This window comes from Cibotium barometz, chromosome 8, assembly GCF_041138505.1.
Source record: "Cibotium barometz isolate CiBa-2024 chromosome 8, ASM4113850v1, whole genome shotgun sequence".
NCBI lineage: Eukaryota > Viridiplantae > Streptophyta > Polypodiopsida > Cyatheales > Cibotiaceae > Cibotium > Cibotium barometz.
Window position 1 is genome coordinate 46,916,109 of NC_141053.1, and position 10,893 is coordinate 46,927,001.

Sequence of the window (10,893 nt, forward strand, 5' to 3'; positions counted from 1 at the left end):
CAATCTCTAGAATGGCTGTCACACAGCCTGTCATCCCACTGGCCGCATATCACCCAAGATCTCACCAACCATGCCAGTGGTGTAAGTGTGGGGCCTATCCCCCAGGCAGGTCATCAGTGGCCACCGCCTCACTAGACGAGCTCGATATCTCAACACTCCCCCTCGAGCTCAACTCCATCTCATGTACACCAAGCGAAGCCCTGAATCTGCGGAGCTTCTCTGTACCCAATGCTTTGGTGAAGATGTCAGCTACCTGATCCTCTGTGCTGACATAAACAAGGTCAAGGTCTCCTGCCAAGACCTTCTCTCTGACGAAGTGGTAGTGGACCTCTATGTGCTTCGTACGAGCATGAAAGACTGGGTTCCTGGCCAACTGTATACTGCTAATGTTGTCACAGAAAATGACAACTTGTCTATCCACTGATAGACCCAAATCTGCAAGTAGCTTTCTCAACCAAGCTACCTCACATGCTGCCATAGCAGCTCCTCTATACTCAGCCTCTGTACTCGATAGAGCAACCGTAGGCTGCTTCTTGCTGCTCCAAGTCACAGCAGCACTCCCCAAAGAAAACATGAAGCCACTGGTAGATCTTCTATCTGAGATACTACCAGCCCAATCAGCATCTGTGTACCCATGTACACATATCTCTGTCCCAATCTCATAGAATAGTCCACAATGCAAAGTAGACTTCACATACCTCAGTATGCGTCTCACTGCATCCAAATGCGGTTTCCGTGGAACCTGCATAAACTGATTCACCAACCCAATAGCATAGCTCAAATCTGGTCTGGTGATCGTCATGTAGATCAAACTTCCTACTATGCGTCTGTACATAGTAGGGTCCTCCAAGATCTCTCCTGAATCTACACTCAACTTGCCATTATGATCCAATGGCACTGAGATAGGCTTGCAGCCTGTCATACCATACTTGGACAACATGTCCAAACCATACTGTCTCTACAATAATCCAATACCATATGGTGACCTAATCACCTCAATGCCCAAGAAATATCTGAGCTCCCCTAGATCTTTCATCTCAAACTTCTGTCTAAGCAGGATCTTTACATCAAAGATCTCTGCATCATGGTCCCCCGTAATGATCAAGTCATCTACATAGATGACAACAAGCACAACCCCTCTATCACCATGTCTCACATACAATGAGAAATCTGCATTGGCTACATGAAAGCCAATAGTGACAAGATATTCAGAAATCTTGTCAGACCATGCTCTTGGTGCTTGCTTTAAGCCATACAAGGGTTTCTTCAACCTGCAAACATGTTCGGGGGGTGACCCTCATCCTCATAACCAGGTGGCTGCAACATATACACCTCTTCTTGCAAATCCCCATGCAAGAATGCATTCTTTACATCCATCTGATGTAAAGACCATTGCTTTGACGCAGCCACTGCTATCACAACTCTCACCGTTGCCATCTTGGCAACTGGGCTGAAAGTTTCCTCATAATCCTTCAATGCCATATGTCTGCGCATATCCTTTGGCTACCAATCTAGCCTTGTACCTGTTTATGCTTCCATCACTGTTATGTTTAACTTTGTACACCCACTTGCATCCAATGGCTTTCTTGCCTTCAAGCAATTGCACTAAATCCCAAGTTTCATTTCCATATAGTGCATCCATCTCCTCATCCATGGCTTTCTCCCAATACACATTTCCAATAGCCTCATCAATGCATGTGGGCTCAACAACCTGCACAACCTTTGCCATATATGCATAGTGATGTGCCACATAACCATCATAAGTAAACCTCTGCACAGGGTTCTTCACTCTCCCAGATCTTCATAGCTTTTCATTGATGGCTTCCATAGCCTTCTTTACACCAGGTGTTCTCATAGCTGGGATCCCAAGCTCCTCATCAAGGCTCATATTTGAGCCACTAGACTCTCCATCAACATGAGAATGCCCTGCAGAAATGTCAGGCATACCAAGGGGCTCAACCACTTTCTCTTTTCCTTTACGTGATGTACTAATCACATTTGCACGACTGGTATTATGACGCAGCCTGCCACTCCATGGTCTATCAACAGACCCACTAGATGAGGACTCTTCTGGTCCACTCAAAGACTGTGATTGCTGACCTGCATTCTGTGCAACCACACTTCCACTCACATCAGCCCCAACAGCTTCTTTTTCAGCAACATACCAGCTGCTCATCTCATCAAACACAACATCCCTGCTTACCCTCAGCTCACGTGTAGCAGGGTTATAACACCTGTATCCCTTTTGCTCAAGGGAATATCCAATAAAGACACATTTTTTCAGCTTTCGGGTCCAGCTTAGTTCTCAGCTCATCTGGCACATGCACATATGCAATGCATCCACCAAAGACTTTCAGATGAGACAAATCTGGTTTTCTGCCAGTAAACCTCTCCTCTGGAGTTACATCATGTATGGCTGCAGTTGGAGTCATGTTCATGATGTATACTGCTGTAGAAACAGCCTCAGCCCAATAGCAATGCGGCATATTCTTCTCTTCCATCAATGCTCGCGCAATCTCAGTAATGTGCCTGTTTTTCCGCTCAGCAACTCCATTTTGCTGCGGAGTGTATCTGCATGTAAACTGTCTCCGAATACCATTCTTTTTCAAAAATTCAGAGAACTCATTGGAGAAGTACTCTCCCCCTCCATCTGACCTTAGGCACTTTACATATTTCCCTGTTTGCTTTTCAACCAAAACTCTGAAATTCTGAAAGTGAGTGAACACCTCACTCTTCTCTTTCATGAAATATACCCACACTTTCCTTGTGTGGTCATCAATGAAAGTCACATAATACCTACAGCCTCCCATAGATATGGTCTTCGTAGGACCCCATACATCTGAATGCACAACATCTAGTGCATTTCTGCTCACATATCTGTTACGTGGAAACACATGCTTTGTTTGCTTCCCAAATTGGCATGCTTCACAGATTTTATGCATACCTTCCACTTTAAATTTTTGCAGCCCTGTCACAATTCCTTTTGTCTGCATAGACTTCAATCTCTGCACATTCACATGTCCAATTCTTTTATGCCATATGTCTGTGTCTGCAACAATTCCTGAACCATTTGCAAACATCGCAGCACTCATTTTAGGCATGTCTACATTCAACGTAAACATTCTGCCCACTCTGTTGCCTTTTGCAACCAACCTGCACTTGTCTTTGAAGTCTTCGACATAACAACCATCGGGGTTAAACCGAACCTGCAACCCCTGCTCAATCATCTGGCCAACTAAAACCAGATTCTTTGTTATGTTCGGTACATGAAGTACATCTGCAAGGTACTTCACTTTGCCATCCTGCATAGACAATGGCACATCTCCAACGTGGGCAATTGCATGAGCAGTGTCATCCCCTGTTTCCACAAAACCTGGTCTTTCGAGGTTTTTCATCTCCTTGAACCACTCCCCATGACTCGTCATGTGGTTCGAAGCACCTGAATCCACATACCATACATTATCTTTTTGTGTTACGTCAACATTTTCAGACATAGCATTCACGACATGCTGCATAACAAACAACCTTTCATTATCCTCATTATTTCTGCTTGAGGATGCATAGTTGTTTTGCTGCACTTTCCCATTTTGCATGTCAGCCTGCTTCTTATAACATTCTGCCTGCACATGTCCAGGCTTACCACAATAATAGCATTCACGTGCATCATTATATTGCCTTTGCCAATTCCCACGGCCTCTTTGACTCCCCCTGCCTCTGAATTTGCCTCTTCCACCTGCGTGTTGTTGTTGTTGTTGATTCTGGGACTGTTGTTGTTGTTGCTGCTGCTGGCCATAATTTTGATTACCTGTTCGGCCACCTCCTTGACCGCGTCCATGGCCTCCTCTACCTCGTCCTGAACTCGTGTAGAAGGCCTGTTGCTCTGAACTGTTTTTGCTTTGTGAAGACTGTTGGTCTTCACCCAAGTTCTTCTCTTCGATAATCAGCATAGACACTAAATCTGTAAAGTTGGGAATGTTTTTATCGAGCCTGAATAGACGTCTTGAACGCCTTGTATTGTGGCCCGAGACCACGTAGACAGACTTCCACCTTGTCATCATCATCTACTGACACATCAATAGATGCAAGGGATTCCACAATACCCTTTATCTTCAACGCATAGTCATTCACAGACATGCTCTTTTTCTCCACAGTATGAAGTTCATTCTTCAACTGTATCTTGCGTGCCTTGGTATTTGTTTCATAAAGCTTTACCAAGGTGTCCCACGCCTCCTTGGGGGACTTGGCATCCTGAATGTGCCCAATCATGGTGTCCTGTATACTAATGGATAGCCAATACATAACCTTCCTGGCTCCTTGGTTCCAATCTTTAAACTCTTTCACATCTGCAGCAGTAGGATTTATGTCCGGTATCTCTGGTGCCTCTTCATGTTCACCTTCTATGTAGTCCCAATAGCCTTTTCCCATCAGGAAATTAGTCAACCTGAACCTCCAAGCATGGAAGTTATTCTTATCCAGCTTCTCAGCCATAATCTGTGTTATGCCATCATTAGACATCTTGCCAAACACACAATTTTACCAAAAACTGCACTCTGGTTTTTTTTGCACAACTGCTGTATTTTCTGCACAGCGGTACTGCAGTCCACTCAAATGTCACAACCAGTGACCTCAATGTGCATACATACACCCAATGGCAACTGTAGACCTCTTTGCAGCACCCACAGTGTCTGCACAGTCAATCTGTCTTCCTGCAGTTCTTAAAACAGAGTTCTGCAGAGAATCGATGACTTACCCGCAGTGCTCGAAATCGCCTGCTTTCTGAAAAACGGAGGTCCAGACGCGCCCGAAACGCGTTTTCGGCCCGAAAATTGTAGTCCGATAGAACTGTATAGTTGCCCTATAGCTTTACTCCCGCGAAGAAAGCTCCTCAATCAGAGACCGTTTGCCGGTGCCTCCCGTAGAGCTCCCGACAAGGGTGTAGTCACCAACACAATAGGGAAGAGTAGTTAAAGCTCTTACCCTCGTACCGCTTCTTGTGGTTCTCTTTCTTGCAGCTCAGCCCTTAGCACGAACCAGGCTCTGATACCATGAAAAGATGTAGGGGGGAAGAGAGCTTGAGCTCTTGCAAGCACACACACACACTCACAAAACCCTAATAGAGAACACACAAGGTGAGAGGCTGAAAATCTTCTTCTTCTCTACTCAACACTCAACACACCATATACAAGAATAAGAGTACTCACAATATGAAAGGTACTCAACCAATACATACACGGGTTCTCTATAGTGTGAACCCGACTAAATGAGCTGGCGCTATAACTATGCCAGTCTCTAGAATGGCTGTCACACAGCCTGTCATCCCACTGGCGGCATATCACCCAAGATCTCACCAACCATGCCAGTGGTGTAAGTGTGGGGCCTATCCCCCAGGCGGGTCATCAGTGGCCACCGCCTCACTAGACGAGCTCGATATCTCAACACTCTACACATTCACCTAATGGATGAGCAATAGATCACAACTATCGTAGGGTACTTACCAATGCTTCGATCTCGAGTCGCTTGAGGCCTCCAAGCTCGCTTGTCAAGCTCCAAACTCCAAGCTCCACCTCCACACTATCACCGTGGAGTCGCTCACACCATCACATAGGCCAATCACTCTCTCTCTCACTCTCTCACACAAGCATAAGTACACAAGCATGAAAAAGGCACAATGCTAGAATGCTCTCACTCCTTCAATCTCTCTCTCAAGTCACAAGGGGAGAGCTCTCAACAACATAAAGGGGATTGTATCTTTACATTATGAGAAAATACCTTATATACATTTGGCCCTTATTCACACTTGGGCCTTGGGTGGCCAATATCTCATAATGTACAACCTTTTATAGTGACTTTTCATGACACTTATTAATGTCCTCAATTGAGGATCATGTTGTTAATCCAAAATGGGATTAACATCCCCCCCCTTCCTGATGTAGGTTATGTCCTCAGAACCTGTTACCTAGGTTGGAAGACCTGGTCATCGAACTCATGTCGGTAGAAATTTCTCATGGATTGGAGCTTCTGAAGTGTGCAACGGAATGCTGAGTGTGATTTTCAAAATCCAGTGTCCACCATGTCTTTGAATGTAACATGCATGATACCTCTGTCCGACGGCCCATTAGGAAAAATTTGGACTCAAAAAGGGGCCTTGTAAGAGATCCCTTGGGATGGTGATGTGGACAAAGCAAGCCAATAAACCCACATATAATATTGGAGGGTACGTGCGTCATTTTTGAGTTCTTTATTCCATTAACTGACATGTAGGGTGTTTTTTAATTCAAAACAATGCCTCTTAAGTATAGTTTTTTATTCCCACTATGGTGCCTTATTTTATTGAAAAAAGACACCACTCTCTTTCTTCATTACACTTTTGAATGTAACGAAGCCAACTTTGCTAACCAAACTTGAACCGAACTTCGTCCCTACAACCCATCATCTTGCATTGTCTCCCTCATTGTCTTCCCAACTCCACAACCACAACCACTCCAAATCCGAATTGTTTTGAGCGGGAGGTTTTTGATTTTCTCTTCTTCTCAAGGCGGCAAGTTTTGAAAAAGGATGGAAAAGTATTTATTCTTCATGCGCCATACCTGCTTGTGCATGAATAACAATCCCATTTCTTACCTTTTTCAAGTGAGGGTTGTGCTTACAAGTACTCTGTACATTTTGGTTCATCCAGGATACTAACAAGTTTGTTTGATGGACAAGGAGGTATTATTTAGTGATATTGTCTTTTGGTTTTAATGAAGCAATCTTCTTCACGGGAGATAAGTGTAATATCTTTGGTTTTTTTTTGGTTAAAGTGTGAGTTCATAATACTTTTTGGTGTTGTTAAAGCACAGAACAATGCAATGGAACCTGTGAAGCAAAAGAAGAAAAAGGTGGACATCCACTTCCAAGTAGAACCCGATTATGCTCCCTACTGTAAGAGAAATTGGTCTAGGACAGCATGCGAAGCCCACATTACTAAGCTTCGAAATGAAGGAAAGAAAAATATGGACCTATGGTTGGATGGTAGTATTTACCCACCAGATCCAACCTCCTCTCAATCTCCATCATTCTTTGGGTTGACAAGTTTCTTCAAGTTTGTGTGTGAGGGTGAAAATGGATTGCTTGGATATTGCAAAAGACTGTTTGGCCAATATCAAAGCATCTTTGAAAGACATTTGAGTGATAGAGATGCTAGAATAAAAATGCTTGAAGGTGCGAATTTTTACTTGGCATCGATCACAACAGCTTTGCAAGCTTCAAACGAGGACAAAGTAAAAGTTTGTGCTGGGTTACAAAAAGAGTTTGATCATTTGCAGCAGACTATTTGTAAGATGCAGGACACTATTAAAGAGAAGAATGAAATTTTGGCAGTTCGAGAAATCAACAATTTCACATTTGAGGCAGTTGTGACAGAGTTCTACACTAGCTATGAAAAGGCATGGGGTGCGACAAAATTGACACAATACATGGTTATTACTTGAAAACCTACAGCTTTGAGTTTTTTTTGTTGTTCAAAAAATATTGTACGATACTAAATGTCTTGTTGTTGTTGAGCATTTGTAGCACATTTTGCATGCACATGGAACCTTTTTTGCGGAAGAGTTTGGAAGCCTTGGGATTTGGTCTACCCAAGGCATGGAAAGATCTCATTGGCAAGCACGTTGTGCCTATCAAAGGGCCACTCAACATGGAGGAGGAATGAAGAAAAGTAATCCCATGAAGCAACTATGTCAGTGGTGGTATAGGCGGATTCAAGTGAGGGTTTGTGTGAAGATCTGAATCAGCTGTGTCATGTGCAATAAGAAAGGTTCAGGCTGAACGGAGACGTTCAATATATGTCTCCTCACAGGGAAAGCAGAATCATGCTGAATGGCTAAGACAATGACGAAGACAGGGCAGAGTGTGGAAGAAAATTGATCATTGAAATACATATTATAAAACAATGATGTAACTGTGAAAGATTTTAAAAGAACAAGAGCTTTCATCTATGTCCCATATAAATGTTTTCAATATATATACATTTCATAGTTTTTAATGGTAAGCAAGAAGAGTATTGAGAAATATGAAGAAAATTCTTAGCAACTGGAACAATCTAAATCTGTTAATCTGGAGAGCAGAGACTTCCCCCAGCCGAGCCTTTTTTGATGAAGTTTTTGCATCATCTTCTTCATCCTCTATCAATGGCACAACAGGGACCTTTGGCCTTGCTGCTCTAAAAAGATGCTTCTTCCCGCAATCACTCAACAGATTAGGATCTGTGATTCCACATGCCAACCCGTAAAGCAGCATATGTTAAATAATATTTACATCTCAACGAATATACTCCAGGCCCCTCTCCAAAAATTCGAACAGCTGCTTGTCGCTCCAGAAGTATTGCCTTGTTTGCATTCAGCCTTAAGTGATAGCCACCTAAATACCTGGATAGAGTCTTTATCGCCATCAAAGGAAAACTTCCATTGTCCTTGGAGAAGCTAGCGTGAAATATCACAATTTGAGGGAATTTTAGGCGATGTATATATGTTCCTAGTGTCGAATCGTGGCCCAATCCCGCCATACGCTTGCCTGAAGCACGTTTGAGGAATGTGTCTTCATATATTTCCAACTGAAAAAATAAAGGAGCATTAGCCAGAAACAACATCACCAAACATTTCAGGACAAAGTTGATAAAGCCAAATCCGCAACAAAAGTACGAAAACACAACAAAAAAAAACTAACCTCTTGGTTCTCATCTGCTTCAAGCAAGGCGTCTTGCCATAAATTAGTGCTCGAACTAGGAACGGTTTTCGCTGACTTACTTGGCACATCCCTAAACCCTCCCATGTTGGTAATATTCAGTCTTTCCCTTGCTTCTTGTAGCTCTTCCTCTGTGGCATCTTTTTCTTCATATTTAAAGGCATCAGCATAGATCATCTTTAGTGTTGCTGCAGCAGATAGGAACTCGGTGTCTTTCACATGGCTATCCACTAGTAAGTACTTATCTATCCCATCATCATCTACAAAATTGTCATCGACCTCCAGATTTTGGGTTATGAAAGCTATGCAATGGTCCTCCCTTAAGTTAAATACATGTTGTATGTCTGTCAGCAATATATACTCTGAATCTCCTACTTGGTAGGAGGGGAGTAATGGCGTTGGAATGGGGGAGGAGTCATCTGATTCAATCACAAGCTGACCTATATCATTGTTCTGTTCTCTAACTGCCTCAATATCAACCGTCGAACTGAGCTTCCTCTCTTCTTCAACATTGAACTCCTCAATCACATGAGCAGTGTCCTCGTCTTCAGCAACATCCTCAACGGTGGAACTAACCTGACGAGAAATCGTGTCTTCACTTTCATTTGTTGCATGCGGCTCTGTACATTCTTTATCTGTTAATTGCACGTTCATGTGCAAGAAGCATAAGAAGGCATAAGAGTATTCCATCAAGCGGCATTTTCTTTTGTGAAAAGGGCATAGCAAAGCGCTCTTCTTATCACATGGTACCTTGTGCCAATCCCTGTTTAACCTCTGCTTCTTCTTCGGCGACACCTTGAGATTAAAATGAATGTAATTTTTCCCATCAATCATCATTGGTTCTTCATTTGAGAGCTCGTCAAACTCTTGCTTTGCCTCTTCAAAGTATCCATGATGGCTAGAAAATGTATCCTCCCTCCAGAGAAAAATCGCAATTGAACATCAACGAAATTGCAGGGTGCAAATCATGACATCGACATTTGTAGAGGAAGTCATACAACAGAGTTGCAGGTGTTTCTTTAATCTCTTCGTCCACATCAAACTCGACTTGAACTTGCGCCATGGCTGAATTCAAGGGTGTAGATAAGACACGGAAAATATTAGTTCAAGCAATGAATCAAGAGACAGTCGGTCTTAAACAACAAATCTCTGTGTGGTGTGAATGGATTCAACATAACGCGAGAGGAGATGCCAGAGGAATCCAGGTATTCCTCCTCGCGTTGTAGTGAATCTATTTTCCCTAACGCAAATAAAATTGCAGCTTAGTCAAGAACCTCTTCTCGCGTTATGGTGAATCGATTCACCATAATGCGAGGAGGAATATTGTGCTTCCTATGGGACCTTCGCTCGCGTTATGGTGAATTGATTCACCGCAACATGATGACTTTATCATCCTTTGGCAATGCCTCTTACGTTATGGTGAATTACAAATAAAGATAGTTCTCAAGTACCCATACTGAGAGAGGAGGTGTCAAACGAATTAAAATACTCTTCTTCGCAGTCAATTCACCATAAGGCGAGGAGTCATAGGTTTTCAATTCACCTTAACGCGATGAAAAGACAAAGCAAGGAGTTCTGCATGAATGAAACCAAAAGAACGAAATAACAAAAGAAGAAGGAAGCACAAAAGAGATAAAAATACCAGGAAAACGAATTGTATACAAACGTCGCACGAGATGGAGATGAAGGAGGTTGGAGGTTTGTCTTTGACGTTTGATACAGGGAGGATGATTGATGAAGGAGGGTTGGAGGAGATAGTCAGTCGTTGATGGAGATGAAGGCCGTTAGTGGGGAGATAAATGAGAATACGAACTCCAAGAGAGGCAATAAATGAGACGAGTATCCTAGAAATGAGACGAGTATCCTAGAAAATCCGTTTTTAAATGAGGCAATAAATGAGACGAGTATCCTAGAAAATTTGTTTTTAATGCTATGCAACACGTCAGCGCTGCATTTTCACCCGCCATTCCATGAATGCCACGTGACAGTCCACCGTGTACCTAGCACGTGTACAAGCTATAAAGTTTAATCAAAGCCCTTTTTAATGCTATGCAACACGTCAGCGCCGCCTAGTCGCCCTGGCAGCCCGTAGCACGTGTGTTCGCTCTAAAGACTAATCAAAGCCGTTAATCACACCACCTTTTCGTCCTCTTATCGATTTTGCCTTGTCCG